Source organism: Melitaea cinxia, chromosome 17, assembly GCF_905220565.1.
Source record: "Melitaea cinxia chromosome 17, ilMelCinx1.1, whole genome shotgun sequence".
Classification (NCBI taxonomy): Eukaryota; Metazoa; Arthropoda; class Insecta; order Lepidoptera; family Nymphalidae; genus Melitaea; species Melitaea cinxia.
The window spans coordinates 389,496-401,479 of NC_059410.1; the positions used below are offsets into that span (position 1 = coordinate 389,496).

Genomic DNA, 11,984 nt, shown 5'->3' on the forward strand with positions numbered 1-11,984 from the left:
TCCTTCTCCTCTGGCATTCGGATACTGGCTTAAAATTTACCTAATGATTCCTCCGTGCCATGGCGTCTACAACGCTGCCAAAATATCTGTAGTTTCTATATAAAAATTTCAGTAAGTCTCGTAAAACTAAAAGTGTTCAAAGTGACAATGTAAGTTGAAAAACTTATATCAAGATTTTGATTTCTATAACAAGTTTATTTCAACCATTAATTATTATTACTACGTCTAATAGCCAGACTTTATGAGCATAAAGAGCTGTTCTCTTTGAGCATCATTAATGCAATTTTAAATAAAACTCGTTTGTTAAAATCACCTTAGGAAATGCTTTAAAAAAACGAGAGACCACACGTCTGTAATACAACTTCTTTAGAGATAGGCCTGCACTGTGTCTTAGATATGTATACGAAACTAAATGGCTATGAGAGAATGGGAAAAAAATACGCATTTCTCTCTCTTGCTCCGTTCGCCTCACTCGATTACACTTTTAGTAACGCTCTCGTCACGCAATCACCAGCTTACTCCGCAAGTCAAGCGTGCGTAAAGAAAGTTCTACTTCAGTAAAATGTGTCGTTTTAATCGCTATAGCGAATGAAAGCCCAGAAGTTATGTATAGTATACGTCGAGTTGGATCACTAGTGACTATACTCGCAGTGTGAGCCGCAGCACTGCGACCGCGGCCGCCGTGAGCAGCGCGAGCCACGTGCTCGGCTGGTTGCTCGCGTTGCGACTCAGAGTGGCGGCCATCTTGTCACCTGGTAACACATGTTTTATATTTTAACAATACAGAGAGAAAACTGTCAATATTTGACTAGAAATATTTAAATCTATACAAATTTAAAAATGAAGATTAATGTAGGAAAATAGTAGTCATTGATTAGTAGAGTTGTAAATTATTAGTTATTATTTGTCAAATATTGGAATGCCCTTCAAGCTTCCGATTTTCCAAATAACTATAACTTGGGTATCCTTAAATCAAGAGCGAATAGGCATCTTCTAGGCAAGCGCGCACCATCTTAGGCTGCATCTTCACTTACCAACAGGTGAGATCGCAGTCAAGTGCTAGTCTATATATTAAAAAAAAATATTATACTATTACGTAAAAAAAAAAAAACAGTACAGTACAAACTACATACTGTGACGTATATAAAGAAAATTAGTGACGATTTTTAAATACATTTAGACTTATGCCTTCTTCTACATATTTTGATTTTTGTGTTAAAACAAATTACTCTATTTTTACAGAACATCTTTTTGCTAACGATAAGAAAAGTTTAAGTTCAAAATATGATTACCAAGAAAATGGCTGTTCACTCTTCTAGAAGATACCTTCTTCTAAAATCTGGCAGCTACAATATATTCTACCAAGGTTACAAAATGTTTAAGCTTGTTTTCACAATATTTTATGTTACGTTTTAGAATGGTGATTGGGCCTGAGAAGTTCTCTACACTGCATTCGAAAAAAAAGAGTGCTTGTGTACATAGTTCACATGTTAGAAGTGAAACTTTTTTGGCAAACTAATTTTTAAGTCTCGTTTATATTTATAAAAATCTTATGCTTTAGGTTTCCTTTCTAGAGCCATCTAGTTAGTTTGCAATGTAATACTATCGATATTAATATAACAACCTTTGTAGTATAGTACACGCTAGGTGCTGTGTGGCTACGGCACCAAAGAATAAAGCCACCCTCTCTCTTCCCGTGGATGTCGTAAGAGGCGACTAAGGGATAACAAGGTTCCACTACCACCTTGGAACTTAAGAAGCCGACCGATGGCGGGATAAACATCTAACCGCTGGCTTTGAAACACACAGGTCGATGACGGGCAGCAGCGTCTTAGGTGTGACAAAGCATGGTGACTATGGGCAACACACATGAGTTCACGCCATTTTTGGAGTGAACTTGTAGAGGCCTATGTCCAGCAGTGGACTGTATAGGCTGGAATGATGAAGAATGACACGCTAGATGGCTCTGTTGTTCGACAAAAACGTTGCACATCTTCGTGACGCTAATATTATTATTATTGCGTTTCATCCGTAAAAATCCCCCCCCCCTCCCCGCTGCGCTTAAAGAAGTTTCACTTCAAAAAATGTCCATAAAGTTATAACGGCAAAACAAAAACATAAAAGAATGAACATTAAAAAAAATTACAACCTGTCGTTGATAAAGTCGATCGGATGAAGCTATACTTATTATTATTATCGTATTTTATTACATTTAGATCATTATATATTATTTCATTTAGATCTTGAATTGTTTGATATTTGAGTTCATCTTCGTACAATTGCTGAATACCGTTTACATATTTCAGACATGATCTTGCACCTCAAATAACACTTACAAAATTCCACACGCCTCTGTAAATATATTTACTGTCTCCCTGATTACATTTGAATAATGTCGCCTTCGTGATATCAGTTTCGGTATTTATATTTGTAATTTTATTATTGAAATATGCGTAAAAATATGATTTAGAAGAAAATTTGGTAGAAAGCAAAAATATTAAGGGAATTTGAAACTTCAATTTTTGAATTTAGAAGAAGTCAAGGTTTTCTTAACTTGCGTTGCGGTACACTTGTATAAGTCTACTCTGATAAACTCTGCTCACACTGGCTCGCTGTTAGCAGCGCAGTAATTATAACACAGTGTGCCGACAACCACATACGACATGATAACAATCTTCACTGTCCAACAAAACGTATACAGTGACATGCGTAGGTTTTGGGAGTGTGACGGTGTTAGGTGATGAAATATACCATAATATACCTAATTACATTCGATAATGACCTGTCACCAATATTCACTGCTCGTTTACTTAGTGATGTGCCCAGATGTTGTGGCTCAAGAGATGGCTAGGAGATGACAGATATATATTTATTTATTATTATTTATTTATAAACTAGATGGATGATATTCGCTGCCCTTCATGACGTAGACATAGTTGTCCACTGACATAATGTTCTAGCAAATAGCGAGTGCCAACTATACAATATTGCAATGAAATAAATATAATCTATTTCTAACAGCCTAAATAAAAATAATTCGTCATTAAAGTATAATGCATACAGCTTCAATTGAGCCTATATTCCCCACTCACCGTCACCGCGCCACTCTTTCCCTTCAACTTTTTCTCTAGCTACTTCATACTTTATATACAATATATTATATTAGTTGTATACCATCTACACCACCAGATGGTAGCGATACTCACTGCCCTCGGAGACGTAGACGTAGATGTGCGCGGGCTCGGTGTTGGCGGCGCGGCAGGAGTAGTTCCCGGAGTGCGCGGGCGCGGCGGCGCGGATGGCGAGCGCGGACTGCGTGCGCGCGCCGGGCGCCGTGGCCACCGTCACGCCGCGCGCCGCGTCGTAGTTAATCATGCGCGCGTTGTGGTACCAGAACACGTACTGCGGTGGCACCGGACTCTGGTACACAAATTAATCCGTTTAACATATGTGTATTATTGTATTGCATTCAGCCTAAAACAACCCATAGCATAGGCGTTTCTCTCCTTTTGTGAGAAGGATTGGAGCTCAATTACGCTACTCCAATGAGGGTTGACGGATATATTCTCTACTGTGAGTAACGGTCGCTATCAGGTATTTATGATAACAACCAGGACCAACAGGGATCTATATGATCCATTACAGCATATGATTTAAATGAATATTTTCGAAGATATTACAGATTTAAAAATTGCGGTATGTAGCGTTTGCGGCGATTCCGGCCGGCTTTTACTCTGAATTTAACGCGAGCGGGCCACGGGCAGTAATGAATAAATCAAAACTACTGGATCGATTTTAATCATTTTTTCAGTGAATGACATAGGCTATAATTATATTTTATACCCGTGCGAAGCTAGTATATAAAATAATAAAGGGGGTCTTCTTGGGGGTAAACAAGCAAAATTGTGCCTTCGAGGTGTTAAATTAGACGAAGTTACGTCAGCTCTATTGCCTTAATGCGTTCGAGGGTATCGTAGATACAGATAGACTAATTTCAATATGCGATAATAAAGCATGTTTTCTTACGGTAGTTTCAGCTGTATTTGTCAAAAATGTATTCAATAGTTTGAAGAGTATCACTTCACTTTTAAAATGATGAAAGGCATTCTCAACATAAATTGGAACTATTATGTGTGTTTTTATTTAATTTTTAGTATAATAGTTTTTTTTTTTTATGTCACTAGGTCGGCAAACAAGCGTACGGCTCACCTAATGGTAAGAGATTACCGTAGTATTCCCCCTCCCCCAGGAGCTCTGGCCACCTTACTCACCAACAGGAACACAACACTGCTTGAAAACAGTATTGTTTTGCTGTGATCTTACTTGAAGTATTACACATAAATAATAATTTCTTCACACTTCTGCTTTTATTGTACTGAACGTAAGTGTAATATCTCGTATATTGATTTTAAAACATTACAAATAGCTTTCTCTTGTAAATGAATAATGCTACCAGCATTCTTGCCGCCATTTCACGCATTTACTCACACTTTTTTGTAATTGAATACAACAGCACTGTACAAATATTCGTGCTGGATCGTATTTGGGGAACAATTCACAAAAAGCGCACATAGATCGTAACTTGATTTGTGGAATAGCTTGCGTGGTCGTTACTATGAAATATGGAGGTGTCCAATAAAGCTTCGAATACTGGTAGCACCATGAATGATTAACTTGGCTACTGTAGCTATGCTAATTATGTTTCTACGTCCCTACAGTTGCATTTTTACATACAACGTATTTAATCATTTCAGATTTGTGCATATAAACTTGGGTAAAAAATGTATAGCCTACGTCTAGAACCTCTCAATGCGATTTATCTGCTGACTATCATAGATTTAACCCTTAATTAGGCGCATGGGATGGGGAAATATATATATCTTTGAGAAATTTGAGCACGCCCACGCTCACTCTAACTTCCTAACTTCCCTCAGTGTACGCAAATCAGTCGCTTTCAGAACATTTACGCATATGCACTGGTCGCTTTTCTTTAGAGCGCTGACCCTATGCGACCACTTACGTGATTTTTTTTTGCGGAGGTAAGTTTTTATTTTTATGTTTTTACTTCGTTTATATTCGTAAATTGGTATTTTTTTATATTAGTATATATGTATTTATATACCGGCTATTTAATTTACCTATTTTTGTGTTTATTTGCACAGAATTTTTCTTTTATTTTCAGTTTATTGATTTTTTAAGTGGCTAATAATAGGCAGTTATTGGAATGGCTGGAGGTGGCCGACGATGAGCAAGATGTTGGTAGTTCTGCTTCGGAAGACAAATTAGTAAACGGCAACGCTGTGAATAGTTCCCATGATTCTGGTAGTAAAATTGAAGAGTTCGCAGATAGTCAAGTTATATCATCTGAATCATCGGTGGCAAAAGTGATGTCGGTTGCAATGAACAACTTTGCACTATTTATAATTTTGGAAGAGAAGTAGAAATCTGGCTATATTTTGTCATCTTCTAAAGTTATCTGGCATCAACGCATGTATCATACTCAGATCGAATGCTAATAAGAATATTACACATACAAGACAGTTTTTTTTTTTTTATTGGCAGCAGCACTTATAGAAAGTCACAAAAAGCATCGTATTAGCAGCTTTCTGTCCTTGCGTCAGCAAAAAAATGGCTCCGTGAAGCACATGATATGAAAAAGACGGTGCATCAGTCAATATGCGCGGACGTTGCTCATTGTATCCTAGGAAGAACGACAAAAAAGTGCCAACCAAATGTCATAAGTGTTGTAAATTTGTTTCTCAACAACACTTTAGAGTATACTGCGTCGATTGCAGATAAAAATAATCGGCTAATGAGACTTATTTTTATTTTTTTAAATAAGCGCATCGGCTAAGTCAAAAATTATGTAGTTTTAGGAGTAGTTAGAAGTTTGTCATTTTTTGTTCAAATTTTAAGTCAGAGCTATATTTGTGTTTATTAAAGTTAAAGATAATAAAGAACACTAATATTTTATATAATCCAATCATTGTTTTATTTATTTCATACACTCCTTTTTCAATCTTGTTTTCAGGGTCACTCGAGACCCCATGCGACTAATTGTGTAATTTTCTTAATGCGCCTAATTAAGGGTTAAGGATTCCTGTCATATTATAAATCGGAATCTTTTGTAATGCTGCATTATATCATTGCGTCAAGATTGACACATTTCTGGTAGGCGTGAGTAAATATCACTACATGAATTTTTGGCCTGAGACTATAATGATTTATATCACGCTAAGACCAATAGGAGCGGAGCACCAATGAAAAATGTTTTAAAATCGGGGTTTTTTCCTTTCGAGAGCTTCCCCAGCTAGCCCAAAGAAACTATTCCACGCGGATGAAGTCGTGAGAAGAAGCTAGTTTATATATAAATAAATAATTATAGCACATAACGCCTCATCATACCAAGTTACTATGATTAAAATATTTGTAACTATAATAAGGAAAAATCCTAAAATATCACCTTTTCAATTATACAAACGAGGTTGATGGTGGAGCCAGCGTCCACGTGGTACTCGTCGGCACCCAGGATGAACGCTTCTGGCACCACGATGTGCAGGTGAACGAGGCGGGATAAGGTACCAGAACCTGTTGAGACCTGCACCAAAACAATACATTTGAATTTTATCACAAAGCTTACATTATATTATTACACCAAATCCGTAAAAAAGAACTTTTTGAAGTTAATGATCGACCACTGAACTATGACTGTTAGATATTAAGCAAAACTATATTCTTTTTACCGACTAGCCTATATTGAATATTCAGGTGGTAAGAATTCCGTTGAATATGATTCTCTGAGTCAGCAGAAGAAAGCATGCAAAAACTTTTTTATACCACCAGAGAGGCAAACAAAAGTACGGTCCACCTGATGGTAACTTGATACCTGATTGGTTTCCCTTTCCTCGACCTCCCTCTGGAGATCTTTATTTATTTATTTATTAAAACTTTATTGCACACAAACAAATTAGATACATTTTAGAACCATGAGACACAAAAACAAATAGTGTATTCAAAGGCAGCCTTATCGCTTATAGCGATTTCTTCCAGGCAACCTTTAATAAAAGTAGTATAGGAAAAATATGTCGGTAATCAACAATGCAAGTGTATTACACATCATTAAATCAAATTATAATACTGAAAATAGTTACATAAGATAATATTCATTCATTTAAACGGTATATATCTACATAAACATATACATACATATGTAAATTCATACAAAATATATGTATACAAACATACAAATAAAAACAATATACCAATAGAATACATAATTAAGACTGTGTAAGAGATAAGTGGTATTTGTGCAAACGATTCTTAAAAATATTTCTCCCATCTTCCCAAAAGTACATTAATAATGTTCATGTAGGTAACGTGACCTCCGGGGCGAGGTGGTGAATGCTAGCGTGACCTCATCTCGCCCCACCCAGGCGGATGACTGCTAACACGTCGTGGTTTTTGGTCAGTAAAAGTCTGACAACTTTTCCGGTGGAGAAGTTATGTCAGACGCACTGGAGGGGTATCCATGAGTATTTTCCCCACGTAAAAAAAAGTAACCTCCTTAAAATATTTTTACCAATGGTGAGATCTAGTATATTGTGGGTCTTAAACGTAAAAGGTATATTTTCAGGCTCCTGAGATAATTTGGGCCGGATATTTAATTTTATGAGAGGACACTCACCAGGCCTACGTAAATGTTTATAAATTACAAATTAGGGTAATGAGATGACCTCTTTTTGAGGTCTTCTCTTGAAAAAGTAAATAGTCCAGAAAATAGTTACATAAATACTAAAGACCTTTAAATTAGAGACACAAAATTGCGTTTAGAATTGCGTTTAAAATCATATTCACTCACTCACGCATAAGTAGAGACACAAAATTGAGACATCTATAAATTAACTGAGATCACAGCTAAACAATACTGTTTTCAAGCAGTGATGTGTTCCGGTAGGTGAGTAAGGTGACCAGATCTCCTGAAGGCTAGGTTGGCAACGCGCTTGCAATGCTTCTGGTGTTGCAGACGTCTATAAGCTATGGTAATCGCTTACCATCAGGTAAGCCGTACGCCTGTTTGCCGACCTAGTTTGTGTAAGTAATGAGTCACAATAAGTATTAAAAACGTAAAAATTTATTTCTTATACTTGGTCTTTTTTTTGGAGACCATGGCATTGAAAAGGAAATACATTGATTCATTACCCCAGATACATGGATAAATCCCCTCAGGAACTTTGGTCAACTTACTTACAAAAGGAACACAACACTGCTTGAAATCAGCTTGAGAGCAGTACTATTTAGCAGTGACCTGCTGTAATGTTTCCTACTGTGCCAAACCTGAAGAAGACGAAATGAAACTACTGAAAGAAGGTTCATAACTTAAACCCCTACCTGGCACTCATACGTCCCGTTGTCACGTTTTTGCACGTACTTTATCTGCAATATCCAGTCGTCTGATCCTTCGCTGTGCAGGACCTTACAAAAAAGTAATAATAACCATTTTTTCTATTATATTTTAGAAAAGGAACAAAAAAAATAGACAAAAAAGTCACGGTAGGGAGATGCAGATAACTGCAACTACATTTTTTTATATATTTAAATAAGCCTACACTTTTCTAACTGTTAACTGTTTTAATAACTGTTTTTTTTTTCCTGTGATTTGCTTGAAAAATTAGTAGTGTTTGAATGTACTTTCGGGGAATCCGTTCTGTGGAAAAAACTCTCAACTAACGGACACCTTCACAAGAACCATAAACTTTTTGTATGAGGCCACAGTTCTTTTTTAACATCAGTATAAATATTCGGTGACACGTTTATTTTAAATATATCACAATAAAATATTTATGCGTCTGTTTTGAATACTTTGTCCAAGGCTTTATATGATGATGGAAATAGCTAGCTCGTCAACTAGTAGGTATAAAGTCAATGTGAATCTAGTGTATAAAATATAAATGGGCTCAAATACGAGCGTACTATTAATTAGTTATAGTTATGTCCTTGTACAAATAAATTTCGTAGAACTTCCGGACACATAATCATTTTGTCATTAATTGTTGCAACCAGTAATTAATTGTTACGTACGTTTCAAAAGTTTTATGAGAGTAAAGTGGTTAAATTATAAACGTTTAATTAATTTTTGTCATGTGTGTTAATCAATAAATAAGTTCGAGTGACTAAATTTCTGTTCATAAAGTTTTACCTGAAACCTCTCATCGTTGGTGTACATGAAAACACCAGAACTGATGATGTGCCAATCCCGTCTCCGGACCCAGGACACCTATGAATATAATAAATAACCATTAATAAAAACTCGCGACGACGCGTTAGCGCAACCTCACAGCAGGTTTGTGGCTGTTGCGCTGGCGGTTGCGGGTTCGATCCCCGCACACGACAAACATTTGTATTGACCATACAGATCTTTGCCGTGGTCTGGGTGTTTGTGCAGTACTTGTGGGTCTCCCCACCGTGTCTCGGAGATCACGTTAAGCCATCGGTCCCGGTTGTTATCATCTACATCTAATAGCGATCGTTACCCCGACCCGTATTGGAGAAGCGTGGTGGATTAAGCTCTGATCCCGCTTCTATATGGGGAAAGAAGCCTATACCTAGTAGTAGGATATTAAGGGCTGAAGCTTAACAAAAAATAGTTATAACGTTAATTTGACGCCCAAATGACACAGCACAATTAAGAATGTACCTAAACTAAAATGAAAAATCCTTTGTTTTAAATTATTCTCTATGTATGAGATACTTAAAAACATAGTTCACTACGTAAATCTTCTGAAGATTTGCGTAAAATAATGTGTAACAATCACTATTCAGTATCTTAAAAAACCGGGACCTGTACCGTGGACTTGTTACCGTGTAATCTGGCGTTGGAGAGTCCCACAAGGACATTATATTTATTATTATTTCTTATATATACATAATATAAAAAGCATGTGGTGTATACCTGTATCTGATTGTGCAATTAGCGCAAATAAATTCAATATTATACTGTAGATGTAAGTAACATTGTGACAATCGTTAGAGGAAGAAGAAGAAGACGAAGAAATATACTTTATTGTGCATATTACAAGCTAACATAACATACATCTTTAAAAATAAAATTTGCAAAACAATATTATGCATAAAGGCGGTCTTATCACTAGGTAAGCGATTTCTTCCAGACAACCTTGGGGTAGAGGAGATTTTAAAATAAAATGAGTAGGGTTATCAAAAGGCAAAACAGAAAATCAAAAACAAAGTAGATCCTACAATCTAATAATACAATAATATATACATATATAGTAAGTTAGTGTACCAAATAAATAAATAAATTACACCCAGACAAGAACAAATATCCACCCTGAGGTTTAAGACGCCGGGTTTAAGACGCTTACTTGACACATGCACCACTATATGAGACTCGTGTCATAAAATATAAGCGATTGTTATAATAGCATCATCAGAGCTTTGGTGTAAGCAATCGATGACAATTACAAAGTAATCGAGAGCGACAATTAAGTTAAAACAGTCTAATCATTAAAATATCATATAACATGGAACTTAAGAGATTATATTCCTACAGCTTTAATTACACTCCCTTACTGAATTGTCTAATTAACACACATAATTGTTATACAACAGATGCTGTTTTGATTCGTGTAACAGTAGCGCAAGTGTCAATTTCTGAGTAAGACGTGTGTATCAATTTGTTGATCGAGTAAGCTTAATTAAAATAAAATTTGATATCTAAATGATTGTTTTGTATTACTTTATTATCAAAAAACATATACTAGGCACTTGGCTAGGTACTTGGCATCTTGGTGCACATATTGATGTTACTAGACAAGCTTGATGCACACAGCTTTTGTCAGAATAAGTGGATAATATGTAGTTGGGAAGGAATAGATTACTATTATTCTATGTACACAACAGAATAAAACAATAACATATGACAAATAATAATTGTGTTTGCTGGCAAACGAAAAAAACCGACTTCAATTACATCGACAACTAATACAACGTAGGTAGACGAAAAAATAGTCAAGTGAATACGAATTATCAAAGATTACTCCAAAAGTTGTAATCAGATCTCGGTGACATTTAAATGTGACCACATGATAAATATCGGCTTTCGATTAAATTATAAATCACGAAAATCGGTACACCCAGTAAAAAATCATGCGGATTTTAGAGGGAGCTCGATTTCTCGATTTCCTTCCCATCATCAGATTCTAGTATCCTTATCATGGTACCACACTTAGGATATCTACTTTCCAACAAAAAATGAATTATCATAATCGGTTCATAAACGACGAAGTTATCCCCGAACATACATAATATATATATATACATATATAGGGTCAAATTGAGTAATCTCCTCGGATAAAAATGGTGTACAATGGCGGTCTTATCGCTAGAAGAGCAATTTCCCCCACACAACCTTTGGGTTCTTATAAAAAACTCCAGTTAATTGCAAGTACGTAATAAAGGGACGTACTATGAAAGAAGAGAACAAAAGCGCAAAGAGGTCTTAAAATGATTTTTTTTACCCCTCTTTCCCCAAGGTTTCTCACGGGACAGTGAAGGAACGCCACCCCGCCCAGTTGGACTAGGATGTCTTCTTCAGTGTTGTTGATCGTGGGCTCCCGACGCAGAGCCTCCAGCGAGGAGTACCAGAGGTCTCGCCAAGCTGGCACTCCTGCCGCTTCGGCCTCAGCTTGAGCCGCTGCATCTATATCCTCTTGAGACATCTCCGTATGCGTAATCTCTGGAACATGTTGACTGACTTCTACAGCGGCCGCCTCGCCTGTCGACCGCCGCGCCCGCTCTGTTACCAAGAATAACTGCGTTAACTTTTTTGATTCGATTCATGTTTTAAGTACAAAAAGTAACTATCAGTTCCAGCACGTGACTGAAGCTTACTCCTTAAGAGAAATTACCGGAAAGGCGTTGCGTAGTACGTTATTCTTAGCGTTACCGTTCTATACGATTTCACTTCC

The 11,984-nt window shown here is 36.6% G+C and overlaps 1 pseudogene; it reads right to left on the reverse strand.

The window, feature by feature from the left end:
* Nucleotides 1-603: 603 nt before the first annotated feature.
* Nucleotides 604-11,735, reverse strand: LOC123661768 (annotated as a pseudogene).
* Nucleotides 11,736-11,984: the final 249 nt, after the last annotated feature.